This window comes from Erinaceus europaeus, chromosome 1 (genome assembly GCF_950295315.1).
Source record: "Erinaceus europaeus chromosome 1, mEriEur2.1, whole genome shotgun sequence".
NCBI classification, from domain to species: Eukaryota; Metazoa; Chordata; class Mammalia; order Eulipotyphla; family Erinaceidae; genus Erinaceus; species Erinaceus europaeus.
Genome location: NC_080162.1, coordinates 187,037,324 through 187,054,018, shown reverse-complemented (window position 1 = coordinate 187,054,018; position 16,695 = coordinate 187,037,324). Strand labels below are relative to the sequence as shown.

The 16,695-nt window shown below is 41.7% G+C and overlaps 1 pseudogene; it reads right to left on the bottom strand.

Moving 5' to 3' along the window:
* Positions 1–15,293: 15,293 nt before the first annotated feature.
* LOC103117045 (small ribosomal subunit protein bS21m-like) lies at positions 15,294–15,713 on the bottom strand (annotated as a pseudogene).
* Between the last annotated feature and the right edge of the window lie 982 nt (positions 15,714–16,695).

The window sequence follows — 16,695 nt, the reverse complement described above, 5'->3', positions numbered from 1 at the left end:
ATCGTTGTTGGATAGGACAGAGAGAAATGGAGAGAGGTGGGGAAAACAGAGAGGGGGAGAGAAATATAGACACCTGCAGACCTGCTTCACCACTTGTGAAGCGACTCCCCTGCAGGTGGGGAGCTGGGGGATCGAACCGGGATCCTTACTCCAGTCCTTGCGCCTTGCGCCACTTGTGCTTAACCCGCTGCACTACTGCCTGACTCCCCCTTGCACCTGTTGCTTTTGGAAATATTAAACTGCCATGCTAACTATTTAATGCTGATTATTATAAAATATTTGCTTCCAGGTTTTGGTTATTACAAATTGTGCTAAGAACATATGTGTACACAGATCTTTTCGGATGGGTGTGTTGGGTTCCTTAGGATTGCACCAAAGACTCTGAGGTGGGGTGGGGTGGGGTGGGGTGGAGAATACAGGTCCAAAGAGGATGACAGAGGACCTGGGGGGTGTTGTATTGTTATATGGAAAACTGGGAAATGTTATGCATGTACAAACTATTGTATTTACTGTTGAATGTAAAGCATTAATTCCCCAATAAAGAAATGTAAATATATATATATATTTGCTGCTTCTTTTTTGGTTTTGAGTTTACTGTGACTCATATGGGTATAAATGTTTTGTAAGTATAGTTTCTTACCTTTTCAAAAAGTATTACCCCATCTCACCATCACCCCTGGGATGCATTGGATCGACCTTCCCGTGGTGCATCCCGTGAGTACCCATTCATTGGGGAAACTGACGATCCTTCCGAGCTGACTGAATCCACATGGATCCCAGTCACTTTCAAAGCCATTAACTGGCTATGGAAGAAGGGCAAACGCTAGAAGAAGAAGAAGACCATCACCCCTCCAAAGCACAAATATTCCTCCACCAGGGCTGGGCATAGACAGCATAATGGTTATGCAAAGAGACTCTCATATCTGAGGCTCTAAAGTCCTAGGTTCAGTCCCCTAACCCACCATAAACCATAGCTGAGCAGTGGTCTGATAAAAATAAATAAAAACAAATGAGTTTCAGGTGGTAGCACACTGGGTAGCGCACATGGTGAGAAGGACAGTGACCGACATAAGGATTCCAGTTCATCCCCGGCTCCCTACCTGCGGGGGGAGGGGCGGGGGTTGTTTCAAAAGTTGTGAAGCAGGTCTACAAGTGTCTGTCTTTCCCCCTCTGTGTGTTCCCCTCCTCTCTCCATTTCTCTCTATACTATCCAAAAGCAACAGCAATAATAGCAACAACAACAAAGTAAAGAAGGTGGCCATCAGGAGCAGTGGATTCAAAGTGCAGCCACTTTGAATAACCCATCAATAACCTTGGAGGCAAAAGAAATAAGTAAATAATAAGTAAATAAAACATTCCTCTGCCAAAGTACTTTGAGCCCCAAGCCCAGGCAGTGATGCACCTGGCAGCGCACACACATTCAGTGTACGTGGACTCAGGTCCACGCTGCTGTCCCCACCTGCAGGAGGGAAGCTTCCTAAGTGGTGAAACAGTGCTGCAGGTGTTCTACTCTCCCCTCCACCTCTCCCTTCTCTCTCAATTCTGTCTTTATCCAAAATAAATAATTACACAAATAAAATACATTTTTTAAAAGTTCACTGAGCCCCCTCAACCTTTATAACCCAATTCTCCAATCCTGTTGATAACCTCAGTTCTGCAGTGAGACCAAAAGCTTATCTTCATTTGTCATGTTTCTTTGCATTGTTTCTTTACTCCATAAATGAGACCACTCAGTATTTTCCTTTAAGTCCCTTTAGCATTTCTTGTAGGGATGATTTAATGTTAGTGAATTCCTCTAACTTGTTCATCAGAAAAGCTCCTCTTCACTTCTACAAACTGGATTGGCATGCTGACTGGATAGAGTATTCTTGGGTGGTCTTTGACATGAAAATCTTTTACTAGCCTTTTGGCTAGTCTTTCCCAGCCTTTAGAATTTCTGTTGAAAAATCATCTGATAACTGTTATGGAAATTTCTTTATAGGTGTCTCTGCTTTTTCTTTTTCTGTTTTTAATATTCTCTCCTTTTACCTTTGTGATTTTTAATTATCAGGTGCCTTGGTGAGTTTGAGTATAGGATTATTTTTTGAGCTCTCAGAGCTTCCTTGATATGAAGTTCTCCTTCACTTTGGAAAAAGAAGCAGACTAAATCATTAGACCCACTTCTGGGATTAAAGACAAGGTAGATACTGAAAGTGTTCTTACCAGGAGATCACAAAATGTTGATGAATGGGTTGGAAACATCCGCAGAGTCCAACTACCCTCTATTCCACACGGGGCTTTGTTTTAAAACTCAAGACTGTATGGTTCCAAATCTAGTATGAGAAATTATGCTTTGGAAATCCAAGTGTCTTCAACCTGGCTCTAGTTCCTGTAAATATTTCCCGTTTTATTTCTCCTTAGTATATACAAAACTTAATTTTGAATTACCAATTTATTTCACTTGTGCTTAGAGGGAGTAAAAAGGCACCTTCAGCCATCTTTTGGAACTTTTCCAGAAGAACTTGTCTGGTTTCATATGTCTGGAATCTTTTCTGCTTTGAATTCAGAAAAGTTTAAATCAATGTTTCACAGAGAAGGACCTTTGACTTACTTCTATGTCCAGTATGACTCATCTCCAAGATTGCTGAGCAAGTGAAATTTTACAGCATCTGTGTTTGTGTGAGTTTTATGGACATGTTGATAATGAATGGAAAGAACATGGACTTTGGAATCAGACTAGAGGTTAACACCTGACTTTGTCACTTAGTAGTTACATAGTTTCTGTTACTTAATGACTTCAGTGGGCTTCCTCATCTACAAAATGAATTAGTTCATTTTACTATATATTTTGTGAGCTTTCACTCCTTTGCATGCAAATGAGAGATACCTATTATTTGTCCAGATCCCAAACCCTGAGGGCAGGAGTTAAGATGCTGATCCAGCAGAAAAGACATCAATGGAAATTGGAAACTCTTGAATTCAGAAGCCATGAATAACAATGGTTTCTGCCTTTCCCCTTTAAGGTCCCATGCTGATGCTTAATCATCACTTCCTTAATTCTGATATTTTTCCTCTCAAAAGCCTCCTGGCCCTTCTATGTAAATTATCCCAGTTTTTTAAAGTTTAATGTTCTTTTTTTTTTTTTTAAAGACAAATAGCACATGGTGCCAGGAACACTAGGACCTCATGCATGCAAGGATTGTATTTTACCTAGTTAGTCACCTCCCAGACTGCACCTCTGGTGTTTATTTAACTTTTGAAAAGGTTGATTGATGGCTGAGAGAGAGAGAAAGAGAGAACCAGAGCATCACCCTGACACATGCTAGGGATTGAACTCAGGATCTCAAGCTTGAGATTCCAGTTCACCCACTAGGCCACCTCCCAAGCTGCTAATCTAACTTTTTAGATAATACTCAGCAAATACTCTCTCTCTCTCTCTCTCTCTCTCTCTCTCTCAGCAGCGTTATTGCTGAGGCTTGATGCCACCATTACAAATCTATTGCTCCTGGGGACCATTTTTTCCTTTTTTCCTTTCTATTTTATTTGATGGGACAGAGAGACATTGTGAGGGGAGGAGGGAGGGAGAGATTAAAGGAGAAGGGAGAGAGAGAGAGAGGGAGGGCCCTGAAGATTACTGCTCATGAAGTATACCCCTTGCAGGTGGGAGCCAGGGACTCAAACTTAGTTCCTTGTGCATGGCGATATGTCCACTCAACTGAGTGTGCCACAGCCTGGCCCCTCCTTCCTTTATTTCAAAGATAAACTTCAATATTCTGTTATACTTAGGGGACTGGAAATTTGGTAAGAGATGTTTCTTCAGACTACCAAGAAAGCTCATCTGGATAGTATGCCTGCTTTGTCATGCAGAAGATCCAGGTTCAAGTCTGGCTCCTATCCCCATCATAGTGGAGGGAGCTTCAGTGTCGTGGTATCTTTCCATTTTTCTCTCTCTGTCTGTCTTACTCTCTTGTCTGGAAAAAAGAAAGAAAGAAAGGGAGGGAGGGAGGAAGAAAGACCAACAAGATAGCTTAATTGGATAGCATGCTTGCTTTGTAATAGGCACAACCCAAGCTCAAGCACAAAGGAAAGCTTAGTGTTATGGGCAAAAAGAAAAAAATTAAAGCAGGAACAGGCTTATTCACTGATTCAATATAAATTGAATATTGCTAACTTTGTACAGTGATAAATTGGATACATACGGAGGAGAGAGGGAAATAGACGTGAAACAAAACCAAATAAATTATGGAGGTTGCTAAAAGAGCAAAGAGTGGCAGGAGAGAGAACTCAGCAGGGAAGGATGCCTGCTTTACCATATGCCTTGGGTTCAAGCCCTGCACTACTATGGTGCCAGAGGATGCCTGTAGCATAGTGTTTCTCTCTCCAGCCTCTCTCACTGCTTCTTTGTCTTTCTAGGTGAATGGAAAAGCAGTCTGGGGTGGTGAAATCGCATGTGCTCAAGAGAGGACTTGACTTAGCAAAAAAAAAAAAAGAAGAAGAAAAACAGGAGATGGGGTGGAGAGAGGATGACAGTGGCACAACTGGTTAAGCGCACATGTTGCTAAACGGACAGGAGTTCAAGCCCCAGCTCCCCACATGCAGGGGTTCCGCTTCACAAAGAGTAAGCAGGTTTGCAGGTATCTCTCTCTCCCTCTCTATCTCCCTTTCCTCTCTCAATTTCTCTCTGTCCTATATAGTAAAAATGAGAAAGAAAAAGATGGCTTTGTGGATTTGTGGTGCCAGCACAGAGCCCCAGTAGTGACCATGGTGGTTATTGAAAAAAAAAGGTGGGGGAGTGTAGCTGGGTGGTGGCTCATCCGGTTAATCGAACGTAGGGTTTGAGCTCCTGCTCCCCACCTGCAGGGGAGTTGCTTCATGAGCAGTGTAGGCACTGTGCCCCAGCAATAACCCTGTTGGCGAGAAAAAAAAAAAAGAAGAAGAAGAAGAAGAAAGGAAGGAAGAAAGAAAAGAGAAAAACAAACAATTTCTCTAAAGGAGGAAAATGGTGAGTGGAGTTGTGCTATGGTCGCTTTGATAAAGTGTCAAGGGACATTTGGATATCCCACAAGGGTGGCCCAGCTCTGTGAAATGCTGGGCAGAGGTAGTGAGCAGCAGGGATAGTGGAGAGGCAGCAAGACAGACTTTCACACAAGGTGTCGTGATCCATTGCAGGACTTTAAGCAAAGAATGAAATGACTGAATTTATAATATTGACTAGAACCATCTAGTCAGTGGAGAGACACTCGAGAAGATCAAGAGAGGAAGCAGAGATGCCATTCAGATCAGCTTGAACAAATGGAGGTTTTGGGTGACCTCAGTACGTTTCCATCCTGTCAGACTAAACCACAAAACAGAGCAGACTGAAATTATCCTTGTTTGTAAAGACTTATCCACATAGTTCATAATGATCATAATAGATTTTTAAAAGATTGATTTACTGAGATAGAAAAGTAGGCAGAGAGGCTAGAGCATTCTCTCACCATATGGGGAATGGGAGGAGGGGAGAGAAAACAAGGGTTCCCTAAAGATCAATTTTTCTCACTGGGGATAAGGAGGGACAGTCCCCAGTTACAGGGAGAGACACTTCTGTCACCCAGCAACCACTATAGAGAAAAGGATAGAGAGAAATCTTCCCTTCCTCAGGAAGAACCTTGGCTTGCTTATAGAGCAAGGGTGACAACAGTGGTGATCAGGGGAGGCTTCCCTCTCTCAGGAACCACTGGTTTGACTGTAGAGCACGGGATGATGGCAGCTGGCAGTGGGGGATGTCCTCTCTCCCTCTGGAACTAATAACTGGGAGACATGGGGAGACATATAGAGGCAGCTTTCTTATTAAGAACTATTCTGAGGGGGCAGGCAGTGGTGCACCTGGATAAGCACACACACTACAGTGCACAAGGACTCAGGTTCAAGCCTCTGGTCCCATCTGCAGGAGGAAGGCTTCATGAGTGGTGACGCAGGGCTGTAGATGTCTCTATGTCTCTCTCCCTCTCTATATCCCTTCCCCTCTCTGTCGGGAAATTGTGAGGATGTGGTAGAGCCTGGTAGGGCTTGACCTGAGGAGTGTGTCTATCCTGTCAGTCACTCTCTCTACTGAGAGGTTGAGCAAGAAGGGACAGGAGTAACCCCAAATGTTTGCCCCATCTTATCAGACCCCCTGCCTCACAAAGCATGCTGCATTCCTGATACTATGGCCTGCTCCCTTATTATATACATAATCATTGTTTTGCCTGAAAGAGCCCCAACCATTCCATTCCTTTGATCTATCTTCTTTCTACTCTCAAGTCCCTCCCTGCCTGCAGTGTATTATTATTTATAATTTATATATTTATTATAAATAAATTGTTTATAATAAATAATAAATATATAAATAATAAATAAATTATTGTTTATAATTCATATATTTATAATTTATATATTATTATTTTTCGCTAAGGAAGTTACCTTTCCCAGCCCCTTTTGCCTTTCTCCACCCCTTTCCAAACCATGTCAAACCATTTCCATTTTGACTTGCCACTTCCGGTCCGACCTTTAAAAGCCTCAGCTCCCTGATCAATAAAGAATTGAATTGCCTTGCCACCACGAGCTCTGTTCATGAGTCATCTCCCTCGCGTTGCTACTTCCAGTCACGTTCTCTCCAACCCAGAGAGTACGCACCCGGGAAGAGGCACCCCCATGCTAGCCCAGCACCTCTCAGTTTCTGTCTGCCTCTATCCAATAATAAATTTAAAAAAAAAACTATTCTTTGGTCTAGGGAGTAACAAGGAGTATTGAGGAGGAACAGGGAGCCCTCTGCTATCACCTAGGAGCCACAAACATCGCTGGGGTCAAAGGGTGAAGAGAAGAGCAGTGGGAGGCAGCAGGGCCCATCCTGGAGCCCCCAGTGTGCTAAGAGTAAATTCTAATCACTGATCCACTTCACTGACCATGCTCACAGACTATTTGTAGTCTGTAAGGTCTTGAGTTATAACCATATAACCATGTCCCCACCGCCAATTTAAATTTTGTATTTTGCAAAACAGTTTTATTTTGAAAATTTTCCAGTGGTCCAGGAGGTAGTGCAGTGGATAAAACACTGAACTCTCAAACGTGAGGCCCAGAGTTCAATTCCCCAGCAGCACATGTACCAGAGTAATGTCTGGTTCTTTCTCTCTCTCTCTCTCCTCTTACCTTTCTCATTAATAAATAGGTAAAATCTTTTTTAAAATTTCCATAAAAATAAAGCTGTATAAAATTTCCTGTTTGGGGGGTGGGTGGGCAGTGGCACACCCTGTTAAGTGTGCATAGTACTAAGCACAAAGACCCAAGCAAGGGTCCAGGTTGGAGGCCCTGGGACTTCACCTACAGGGGGACGGGACGCTTCATGAGCAGTGAAGCAGGTCTGCAGGTATCTTTCTCTCTCCCTGTCTCCCCTCCTCTCTCAATTTCTCTCTGTCCTATCCAATAAAATGGAAAAAAAAATACACCAGGAGCTGGCTTCATAGTACTGACACCAAGCCCTGTTGGTATGCATGAGACCCCTTCTGTTTCATTTGGTTTAAATCCCCCCTGCTTAACACTATTCTATTTACATAACCACTTCATTCTATTTACATAACCGCTGTTAACAAGCACCTCCCTCCAGGGCATTGGTTCAATCCCCAGTTTCATGATATGTTTTTGCTCCACCCCCCCTCCTTGTCACACCCTGATCCTCTCCTTGTCACACTCTGATTGTCACCAGTCACTTTTCTCTCCACCCTCTCTATGTCACACCCTGTTTCCACCCTACTTGGCAAGTATATATAAAGACAGCATTGTGAGTTTTAGAGTACTGTACTTTGAGTTTAACTTAGCTTGTCTTAGATTATGCTGCGTCCTGCATGAATAAAGAGATACTGCCTACAACCCAGCCATGAGTCCCGGGTCGTCTGTTACCCGCCCGTGAAGCCAGCCCGGAGAAAACAACATAACCCGTCGAAAACAACAAAGCCCCATCAATAACCCTGGAGGAAACATAAATAAATTGAATTAAATTAAAAATAAAAATAAAATTCCTACTCAGGGTGGTAAGATAACTCATCTGGGGGCCAGGCAGAGGTGCACCTGGTTAAACACACACATCACAGTGTGCACGGCCCTAGTCTCAAGCCCCTGGTCCACACCTGCAGAGGGATAGCCTCTACGATTGGTGGAGCAGGGATGCAGGTGTCTTTCTCTTTCCCTTTCTCTCTCTTTAAAAAAATTAATTTATTAATGAGAAAGATAGTGGGAGAGAAAGAAAGAAGCAGACATTACTCTGTCCCTGGTACATGTGATGCCAGGGACTGAACTCTGGACCTCATGTTTCAGGGCCCAGTGTTTTATCTACTGCACCACCTCCTGCACCACTCTTTCCCTACCTCTCCCTCCTCTTTCAATTTCTCTCTGTCCCTATCCAATAATAAATAAATGAAAATATTATATATAAAAAAAGAACACAATAGGAGTCAGGTGGTAGCACAGTGGGTTAAGCACACATGGCACAAAGTGCAAGGACCGGCGTGAGGATCCCGGTTCAAACCCCCGGCTCCCCACCTGCAGGGGAGTTGCTTCATCCACAGTGAAGCTGGTCTGCAGGTGTCTGTCTTTCTCTCCCCTTCTGTCTTCCCCTCCTCTCTCCATTTCTCTCTGTCCTATCCAACAATGACGACATCAATAACAATAACAATAACTACAACAATAAAAAAGAGCAACAAAAGGGAAAATAAATAAATTAATTTAAAAAGAAAAAACACACCTAGAAAGGTGCTTGCTTTGCTATATACACAACCCAGATTTGAGCCCAGCCCCCACTCCAAGAGGGGAGCCTTTGGGACTGCTGTGTCTTTCCCCCTCTTTCTCTGTCTTTCCCTGTGTATGTCTTTCTGTCTGAAAAGTTGGTTCCTGAGCCTCAGTTACAACAAGAATTCTTACTACCTTGGCAATTGCTCAGTTAATGATTATTAAGTTTTGCTAACATTTACTTCATCTATTTAATTTCCTTGCTGGAATATTTAAAAGCAAATCCCAAATATGTAATTTTATCCTTTATATATTAAGGACCCATTTCTTTTTTTAAAATTAATTTATTTAAGAAAGGAGACATTAACAAAATAATAGGATGGGGGGGTACAACTCCACACAATTCCTGCCACCCAGTCTCCATATCCCATCCCCTCCCCAATAGCTTTCCCATTCTCTATCCCTCTGGTAGCATGGACCCAGGGTCGTTGCGGGTTGCAGAAGGTGGAAGGTCTGGCTTCTGTAGTTGCTTCCCCACTGAACATGGGCATTGACTGGTCGATCCATACTCCCAGTCTGCCTCTCTCTTTCCCTAGAAGGGTGAGTCTCTGGGGAAGCTGAGTTCCAGAACACATTGGTGGGGTCTTCACTTCAGGGAAGCCTGGCCAGCATCCTGATGGCATCTGGAACCTGGTGGCTGAAAAGAGAGTTAACATACAAAGCCAAACAAATTGTTGAAGAATCATGGACCCAAAGGTTGGAATAGTGGAGATGAAGTGTTGGGGGGTACTCACTGCAAACTCTAGTGTACTACTGCTTTCAGGTATATATTTGCCCTAGTTTATGGATACGTGTGAACATATGCTCTATCTCCTGGAACCTGGTCTATATCTAGGTTTTGGGACTTTGTTAGGAAGTGAACCACCTGGCATGGAATTAGAGAATACTATGAAAGGAAAGGTCTCACCCGAGTGATGAAGCTGAAGGGTTGTCGTTCTACACCTGAAGTCTCTGGACACAGTCTGAAGTGAAGCATGCTGGGGTGGCACTCATTGCGTTGATTAGGTTGCGATCAGCAGATGCAATATTATTTGATAAGAATTGGGAGAAGCATAAGGGAAAGTGGGCCCTACCCTAGGGTCCCAGGACTGGGGGAAGTAGGGGCTCTATAGTGGAGATGTGAGGTTCCTGCTGTCTTAGGGTTCGAGAAGACAATCGATAGTTACTGTTATCATCACATTATTTGGTAATTGGGTTAGCTTTGAAAAGTCCCATTGTTAGACAATCAATTTCCCCCCTCTCATATTAATTAAATAGTGATTTATATTACTACAATTAATAGGTGTGTACATAAACACCATTTCCATCACCAAAAGATTTTGTCCCATCCCACCTACCCGACCCCACCCCCACCCCCCCCCACCCCCCCCCCCGCTGGCCCAGGAAGCCTCATGTCCACTCTCCTGCTCACCACAGGGTTTTTACTTTGATGCCCTATAAGGACCCATTTCTAAAATACAGCAGTTTCTTACTAACTATAAAGCCAAAGTTCTAGAACTAACCATGTGTCTCTAATATCTAATACCAATTTCATAGCCAAATTTCCATGATGTCTAAAAGATGTCCTTTTATAGTGGGGTGCTCAAATCAGAATCAGTATAAAATTTACATAGTGTTTTCGTTTGTTAGATCTCTTAATCCAGGGAACTTTCTTAGACATTCTTTCTTTCTTCTTCTCTTTCTCACATGTCATTGACTTATTATAGAAACTGGAGTAGTTGTCTTGTAAAACATCTAAATATCCCATGATATAAACTCTTAAACTTGAAAGAAAACAAGGTAGAATATGGAGTGAGAAGCTTAACTGTAAACTCGCAGCAAGTCAGGCTGTCTTTCCAGACTGTTCTCTGGAGTGTGTGGAATACGGTCAGTCCAGTGAACCATAAGCACTCCCCATGTGTGGCATGCATATGCAAGCTTCTAAATGAGAGTGCTTGTGGATAATGCTTTCACTTATCATTAAATCTTCTTAGGTTCATGACCTGCTTATATCATTTTGATATGACAGCTAGTAACAGAACCTGAAAATAGCACAGAGCCTGAAACATTTTTAATGACAAGACAATGCTTCAGTTATCTAGCCTTACCCTTCTTCCCTTCAGAAATCAGAAATTAAAAATAGTTGAACTAGAGGCCCACAGGTAAAAGCCAAAATTCTTTTCACATTAAGAATGTACAGGTTAGTGGTGTGGGGGGTGGCGCAGTGATAAAGCTTTGGACTCTAAAGCAGGAGGTCCTGAGTTCGATCCCCCGCGGCACATGTGCCAGAGTGATAGCTGGTTCTTTCTCTCTCCTCCTATCTTTCTCATTAATAAATAAATAAATAGATAAAATCTTTAAAAAAGAAGAATGTACAGGTTAAACAAAAATAATGTACAGGTTATGTTGGTGGGATAGTGGTGAACATAGCTGCCTTCCAAGAATGTACAGAACAAGCCAGCAAATATTACATGTTTTCTTTATCTCTATGTGTGTGTTTACAGGAAAAGAAAACCTCCATTTCTTTGCTATAATTAGCTTATGTTGCCAATGAAAGAGTTTTATTACCTATAATAACTAGAATTAGATCCCTTCAGACCACTAGTTCTTTTAAACTTTTTTGTTTCAACAAGTTATAGTGCATGAAGAGCACTGAAAATTTAAAGTAAAATGATTTTAATATTTCCATTCAATGATCATTTAGAAATATTTGTTAATTTGATGACTCAAAGAAAGGGTACAATTATGAATTAAACAGAAGTCATACTTATGGGGCTAGGTGGTGGTGCACCTGGTTGAATGCACATGTTACAATGCACAAAGATGCAGGTTTGAGCCCCTGGTCCCCACCTGCAGGGGGAAAGCTTTGTGAGTGATGAAGCAGGGCTGCAGGTGTGTCTTTGTCTCTCTGTCTCTCTCCCTCTCTGTCTCCTCCTCCTCTCTCAATTTCTGGCTGTCTCTATCTAATAAGTAAATAAAGATAAAAAAATTTAAAAAGATCATACTTACAAAAAAAAAAGTAGTTAATGTCATTTCACTTCTGCAAAGCAAAAGGCAGTAGCTTGCCTTTGAATTTGTGCCTACATGGTCTTAGTCCTAAGCACTGCTTACAAACTGTATTACTAGAGAAATCATTTAACGTTTCTTCTTCTATCCCTTCCACATCCTGTTAACTTCAGAAATCTTTAGGGGAAAAAGATGAAGACAAGGAAATCAAGTCTCTCTATAAAGGGATTTAATTTTCATGTAAATTAATCAACCCATCATTTCTTTTTTTTTAATTAATTAATTTATTTTCCCTTTTGTTGCTCTTGTTATTTTTTCATTGTTGTTGTTTTTGATGTTGTCGTTGTTGGATAGGATAGGAGGGGAAGACAGAGAGGGGGAGAGAAAGACAGACACCTGCAGACCTGCTTCACCACCTGTGAAACATCTCCCCTGCAGGTGGGGAGCCGGGGGCTCAAACCGGGATCCTTATGTCGGTCCTTGGCTTTGCGCCACCTGCGCTTAACCCACTGCGCTACTGCCTGACTCCCCCATCATTTCTTTTATGGCTCCTAAATTTTGTGTCAGGATAAGAAAATCCTTTCCTACCCATAGTTTGTAAAGGTTTTTTTTTTTTTTTTTGCAAATAATCCCACTGGTTTTTACATTTATGTCTTTATTATATACAGATATATATATATAGAGAGAAATACATATATTTGTAATTTATGAAAGATGTTAACTAATAGATATACATCTTTATCTTCTTCTGATAATTTATAGATGCCAGTTATTCTATGCTGTTTTTATTGAGTACTCTAGTCTTTCCCCCGCTGGTTTGAAATGCACCTGTGAGCATGCATAAAATCCTCTGAGTATAAACCTGAGTTTTACTTTCTGGACTCTGTTGCAGTTTATTCATCTGTTTTACCTGGTTGGTGGTGTCTTACAGGAAAAATCTTGTTTCTTCATGTTTTATTTGTAATTAATAGTAGGTTACTAGATACTAAGATTATGATGCATATAGTCTCACTCCACATCCACCACCAAAGTTGTGTGTCCCACACTCCCCTCCCCAAAGATAATCATAATAGTTCCCACAAGTCTTAGAAACAATTTGCTTGCTTCTTTCTCTTTTTTTTCAAGTGCAAATGTATCAGTTCTCTAGACTCCACATATAAATGAAATCATCCAGTAGTTGTCTTACATCTCTTTACTTATTTCACTAAGCATAATCACCTCCAGTTCCATCCATTTTGTCCCAAAGGACACAATATCATCATTTTGATTGCAGAGTAGTATTCCATGCGACATATTATCCCATAACTTCTTTAGCCAGTCATTGCTAATGGGCATTTAGGTTGCTTCCATTTTTTGGATATTAAGAATAATGCAGCTATGAACATAGGGATGAATGTGTCCCTTCGAATTAGTGTTTTGAGTCTCCTTTGGATAAATGCCCAAGAGTGGTATTGCTGGATCATAATGTAATTCCATTTTTATTTGTTGGAGGACTCTCTATAAGGGCTGCACCAGTGTGCATTCCCACCAGCAGTGAAGCAGAGTTCCTTTTTCTCCACAACTTCGCCAACATTTGTCGTTTCCTGTTTTGTTGATATAAGCCATTCTCTCAGGTATGATACCTCCTTATTTTGGCAAGCTAGGGAGGAAATACACCTAGGATTTTAGTGAGGTCTAAGTTACCCTTGAGTTTTACTGCATTTACTTGTTTCATGATTCCAATAAAGGTTGTCATAAAGACAATAATTGTCTATTAGTTGATAAATATTTTTTGCCAGTATATCTCTTGTCCAATATAGTGTTTCTTCTTAAGATTATCAACGGATAGGGGTCAGGTGGTAGCTCACCAGGTTAAGTGCATGGACCTGCACAAGGACCTGGGTTCAAGCCCCTGTTTCCCATCAGCAGCAGGGATGCTTCATGAGTGTGAAGCAGGTCTACAGATGTCTTTCTCTCTCCCTCTCATTCTCCCCCTTCCCTTTCAATGTTTCTCTGTCCTATAGATAATTTTTTAAAAATGGGAAAAATAGTCTCTAGGAGTGGTAGATTCATAGTGCCAGTAATGAGCCCAGTGATAACCCTGGAGGCAAAAAAAAAAAAAAATCAACAGGTGAAAATAATGTTGATGATTCAGAGAGATTAAGATAGGTATCTTGGGGATGAGTGGTGGTGCACCTGGTTGAGCGCACATGTTACAATGTGCAAGGACCCAGGTTCGAGACCCCAGTTCCCACCTACAGGGGGAAAGCTTCACTAGTGGTGAAGCAGTGTTGCAGGTGTCTCTCACCCTCTCTATCACCCCCTTCCCTATTGATTTCTGGCTGTCTTTATCCAATAAATAAATAAATAAATAAAATAAAATAATTAAAACAGAGAGATGTATCTTATTTCCTTTTGTGCAGTTAGTTGAGGAGATAGAGTGAGGGAAGTGAAGTAGGAGGAAGAAGAGGAGGGTGTCTAAGCGTAAGTAGTAAATATTCAATTAGAAAATTTATGGTCTGTGGTCAGGGAGGTGGCACAGTGGTAAGGCTTTGGACTCTCAAGCATGAGGTCCCGAGTTCAATCCCTGGCAGCACATGTGCCAGAGTGATGTTTGGTTCTTTCTCTGTCCTCCTATCTTTCTAAATAAATATAAATCTTTAAAAAAAAAAAAGAAGAAAATTTATGGTCTTTCTTTAGGTCTTTCTACTAGATTACCAAACTAATCTGTTCTAAGTCTAACCACAGAGGACTATTAAGCATTTTTATTTTGACCTATATTGTTTCCCCTAAAACTACGACTTTTGTATTTAATATGCTATATTAGTGTACTTAATCTTCACTAGAAATTAGTTAACATTGTTAGGATTGGCCTTAATCAGGCCCCTTAAAATGGACATATCTATATATAATTTATTAATGAGAAGATGGAAGGAAATAGCCTCTAAAGGTAAAAACAAACATATGGAAGCCCAAGCGGCGCGCACACACACAAAGTAAAGAATGACAAGAGTTATAAGATCATTTGCTGAGAGCTGGGGATTGTATTCTGAGGTTTCGATGGCTTTTCTGATTTAATACAACTAGTCTATAAGATGCTGTTCCTGTAGAATAATAACAAATAAAGAAGTTGAGGCACAGAGAGGAGTGCAATATATCTGCACTTACAACTACTACTAAGTGGGGCCAGGTGTCATAGGTCCTATATTCTGTTTCTCCTTTTGTCTTAGCTCATACCCAGTTCTTTTCATTTACATAGGAAACTTTTAAAAAATATATATTTGTACTGTTCAGTTCTGTGGCATCAAGTATATCACATTGTTCTACAACTACCACGAAATCCATCTCCAGCACTTGCACATTTTTCCAAACAGGAACTCTGCAGTCATTAGACAGTCATTCCCCAACACTCCCCCAGCTGGCCCCTGGCAACCACTATTGTTCTCCTAGACTGCTTTTTGGGTCAGTGTCACCCCTCCCACCCCCAAACACACACACTTAGTAAAGGTGAGGGTCCATGCTGATGAGGTTGTGCTGCTGTGTCGGCAAGCCTTTTTGCATCTATGTGATTGAGTTTATTGTAAGAAAGGTAAAAAGGAGCTGGAGGAAGAAGATATTTGGAGACACAATCAGATGAGGGTTTTCACACTGGGACTCCTAGCTACAGGTCTCAACAGCCCTGCCAAGGATCTGCCCGATTCTTCCGCATCAAGAAATTGATCTTTCGAGCCATCTCCATGTTGTAGATTCGCTTGCCAGTTTCATAGCTTCCTCTCTGTCGCTGGTGGCAAGGCTTCTCTTAGCACCTTCGTCGCTTAAGGTCCTCAGTGAGTCCATCCACGGTGAGGATTTAGGGTTCTGTTTAGGGTTTTGTATGCACTGTCCACGTTCCCTGCCTGCACCATCACAGTTCTGGCAATGAACTTCAGATGATTTGCCATGACCTTGAATTTAAGTTTTCAGTTTGCTGGGCCCCCCCCAAAACCCAGCACTCAGAAGTCCCGCCTACATAGGAAACTTCAAGCAGCCAAGGAAATAGCTCAACTGTTAAAGCAACAATCTTGTGTGTCTGAGGTCTGATCCTAGATTGATTGCCCCAGCATGTCTGTTTTATCTCTCCCTCTATTTCCCTCATGTGAAACTCTCACATATATAATAAATAAAATAAACCTTTAAAATAAAGGTATATGGGGAGTCTGGCGGTAGCGCAGCGGGTTAAGCGCACATGGCGTGAAGCACAAGGACCTGAGAAAGGATCCCGGTTCGAGCCCCCGGCTCCCCACCTGCAGGCAAGTCGCTTCACAAGTGGTGAAGCATGTCTGCAGGTGTCTGTCTTTTCTCCTCCTCTCTGTCTTCCCCTCCTCTCTCCATTTCTCTCTGTCCTATCCAACAACAACGACAGCAGCAACAATAACAACAACAACAAGGGCCATGAGTTTTTATTTGATTTCATTTCTTAGCTAATAAGGCCATCTGGTGGCACACCTAAAACTGTTGTTTCATCTGTCTCTCTCTCTTTAATTATTGTTTCATCTCCATTGACCACTAATCCACTACACTAATGATGTGAGTTATATATCTGTAGTCAGTCATTATGTGCTGGGATAGAAAGCTTTAAAATATTTCCCCATGTCTTCACAAATAACCCTAGGTTTTCTTGCCTATTTTTTTAAAAACTTTTTTAAAAAATATAACCTTACATTTCCACTATAGAGCCTATATTTCCCCCAGTCCTGGAACCTTAGGGTGGGGCCCACTTTCATACATGCTTCTCTCAATTCAAATCAAATAATATTGCATTTGCAGATTGCAACCTAATCACCCCAGCATGCTTCACTTCAGACTGTATCCAGAGACTACAGGTGTGGAATGACAACCCTTCAGCTTCATCACTCGGGTGAGACCTTTCCTTTCATAGTATTCTCTAATTCCATTCCAGGTGATCCACTCCCC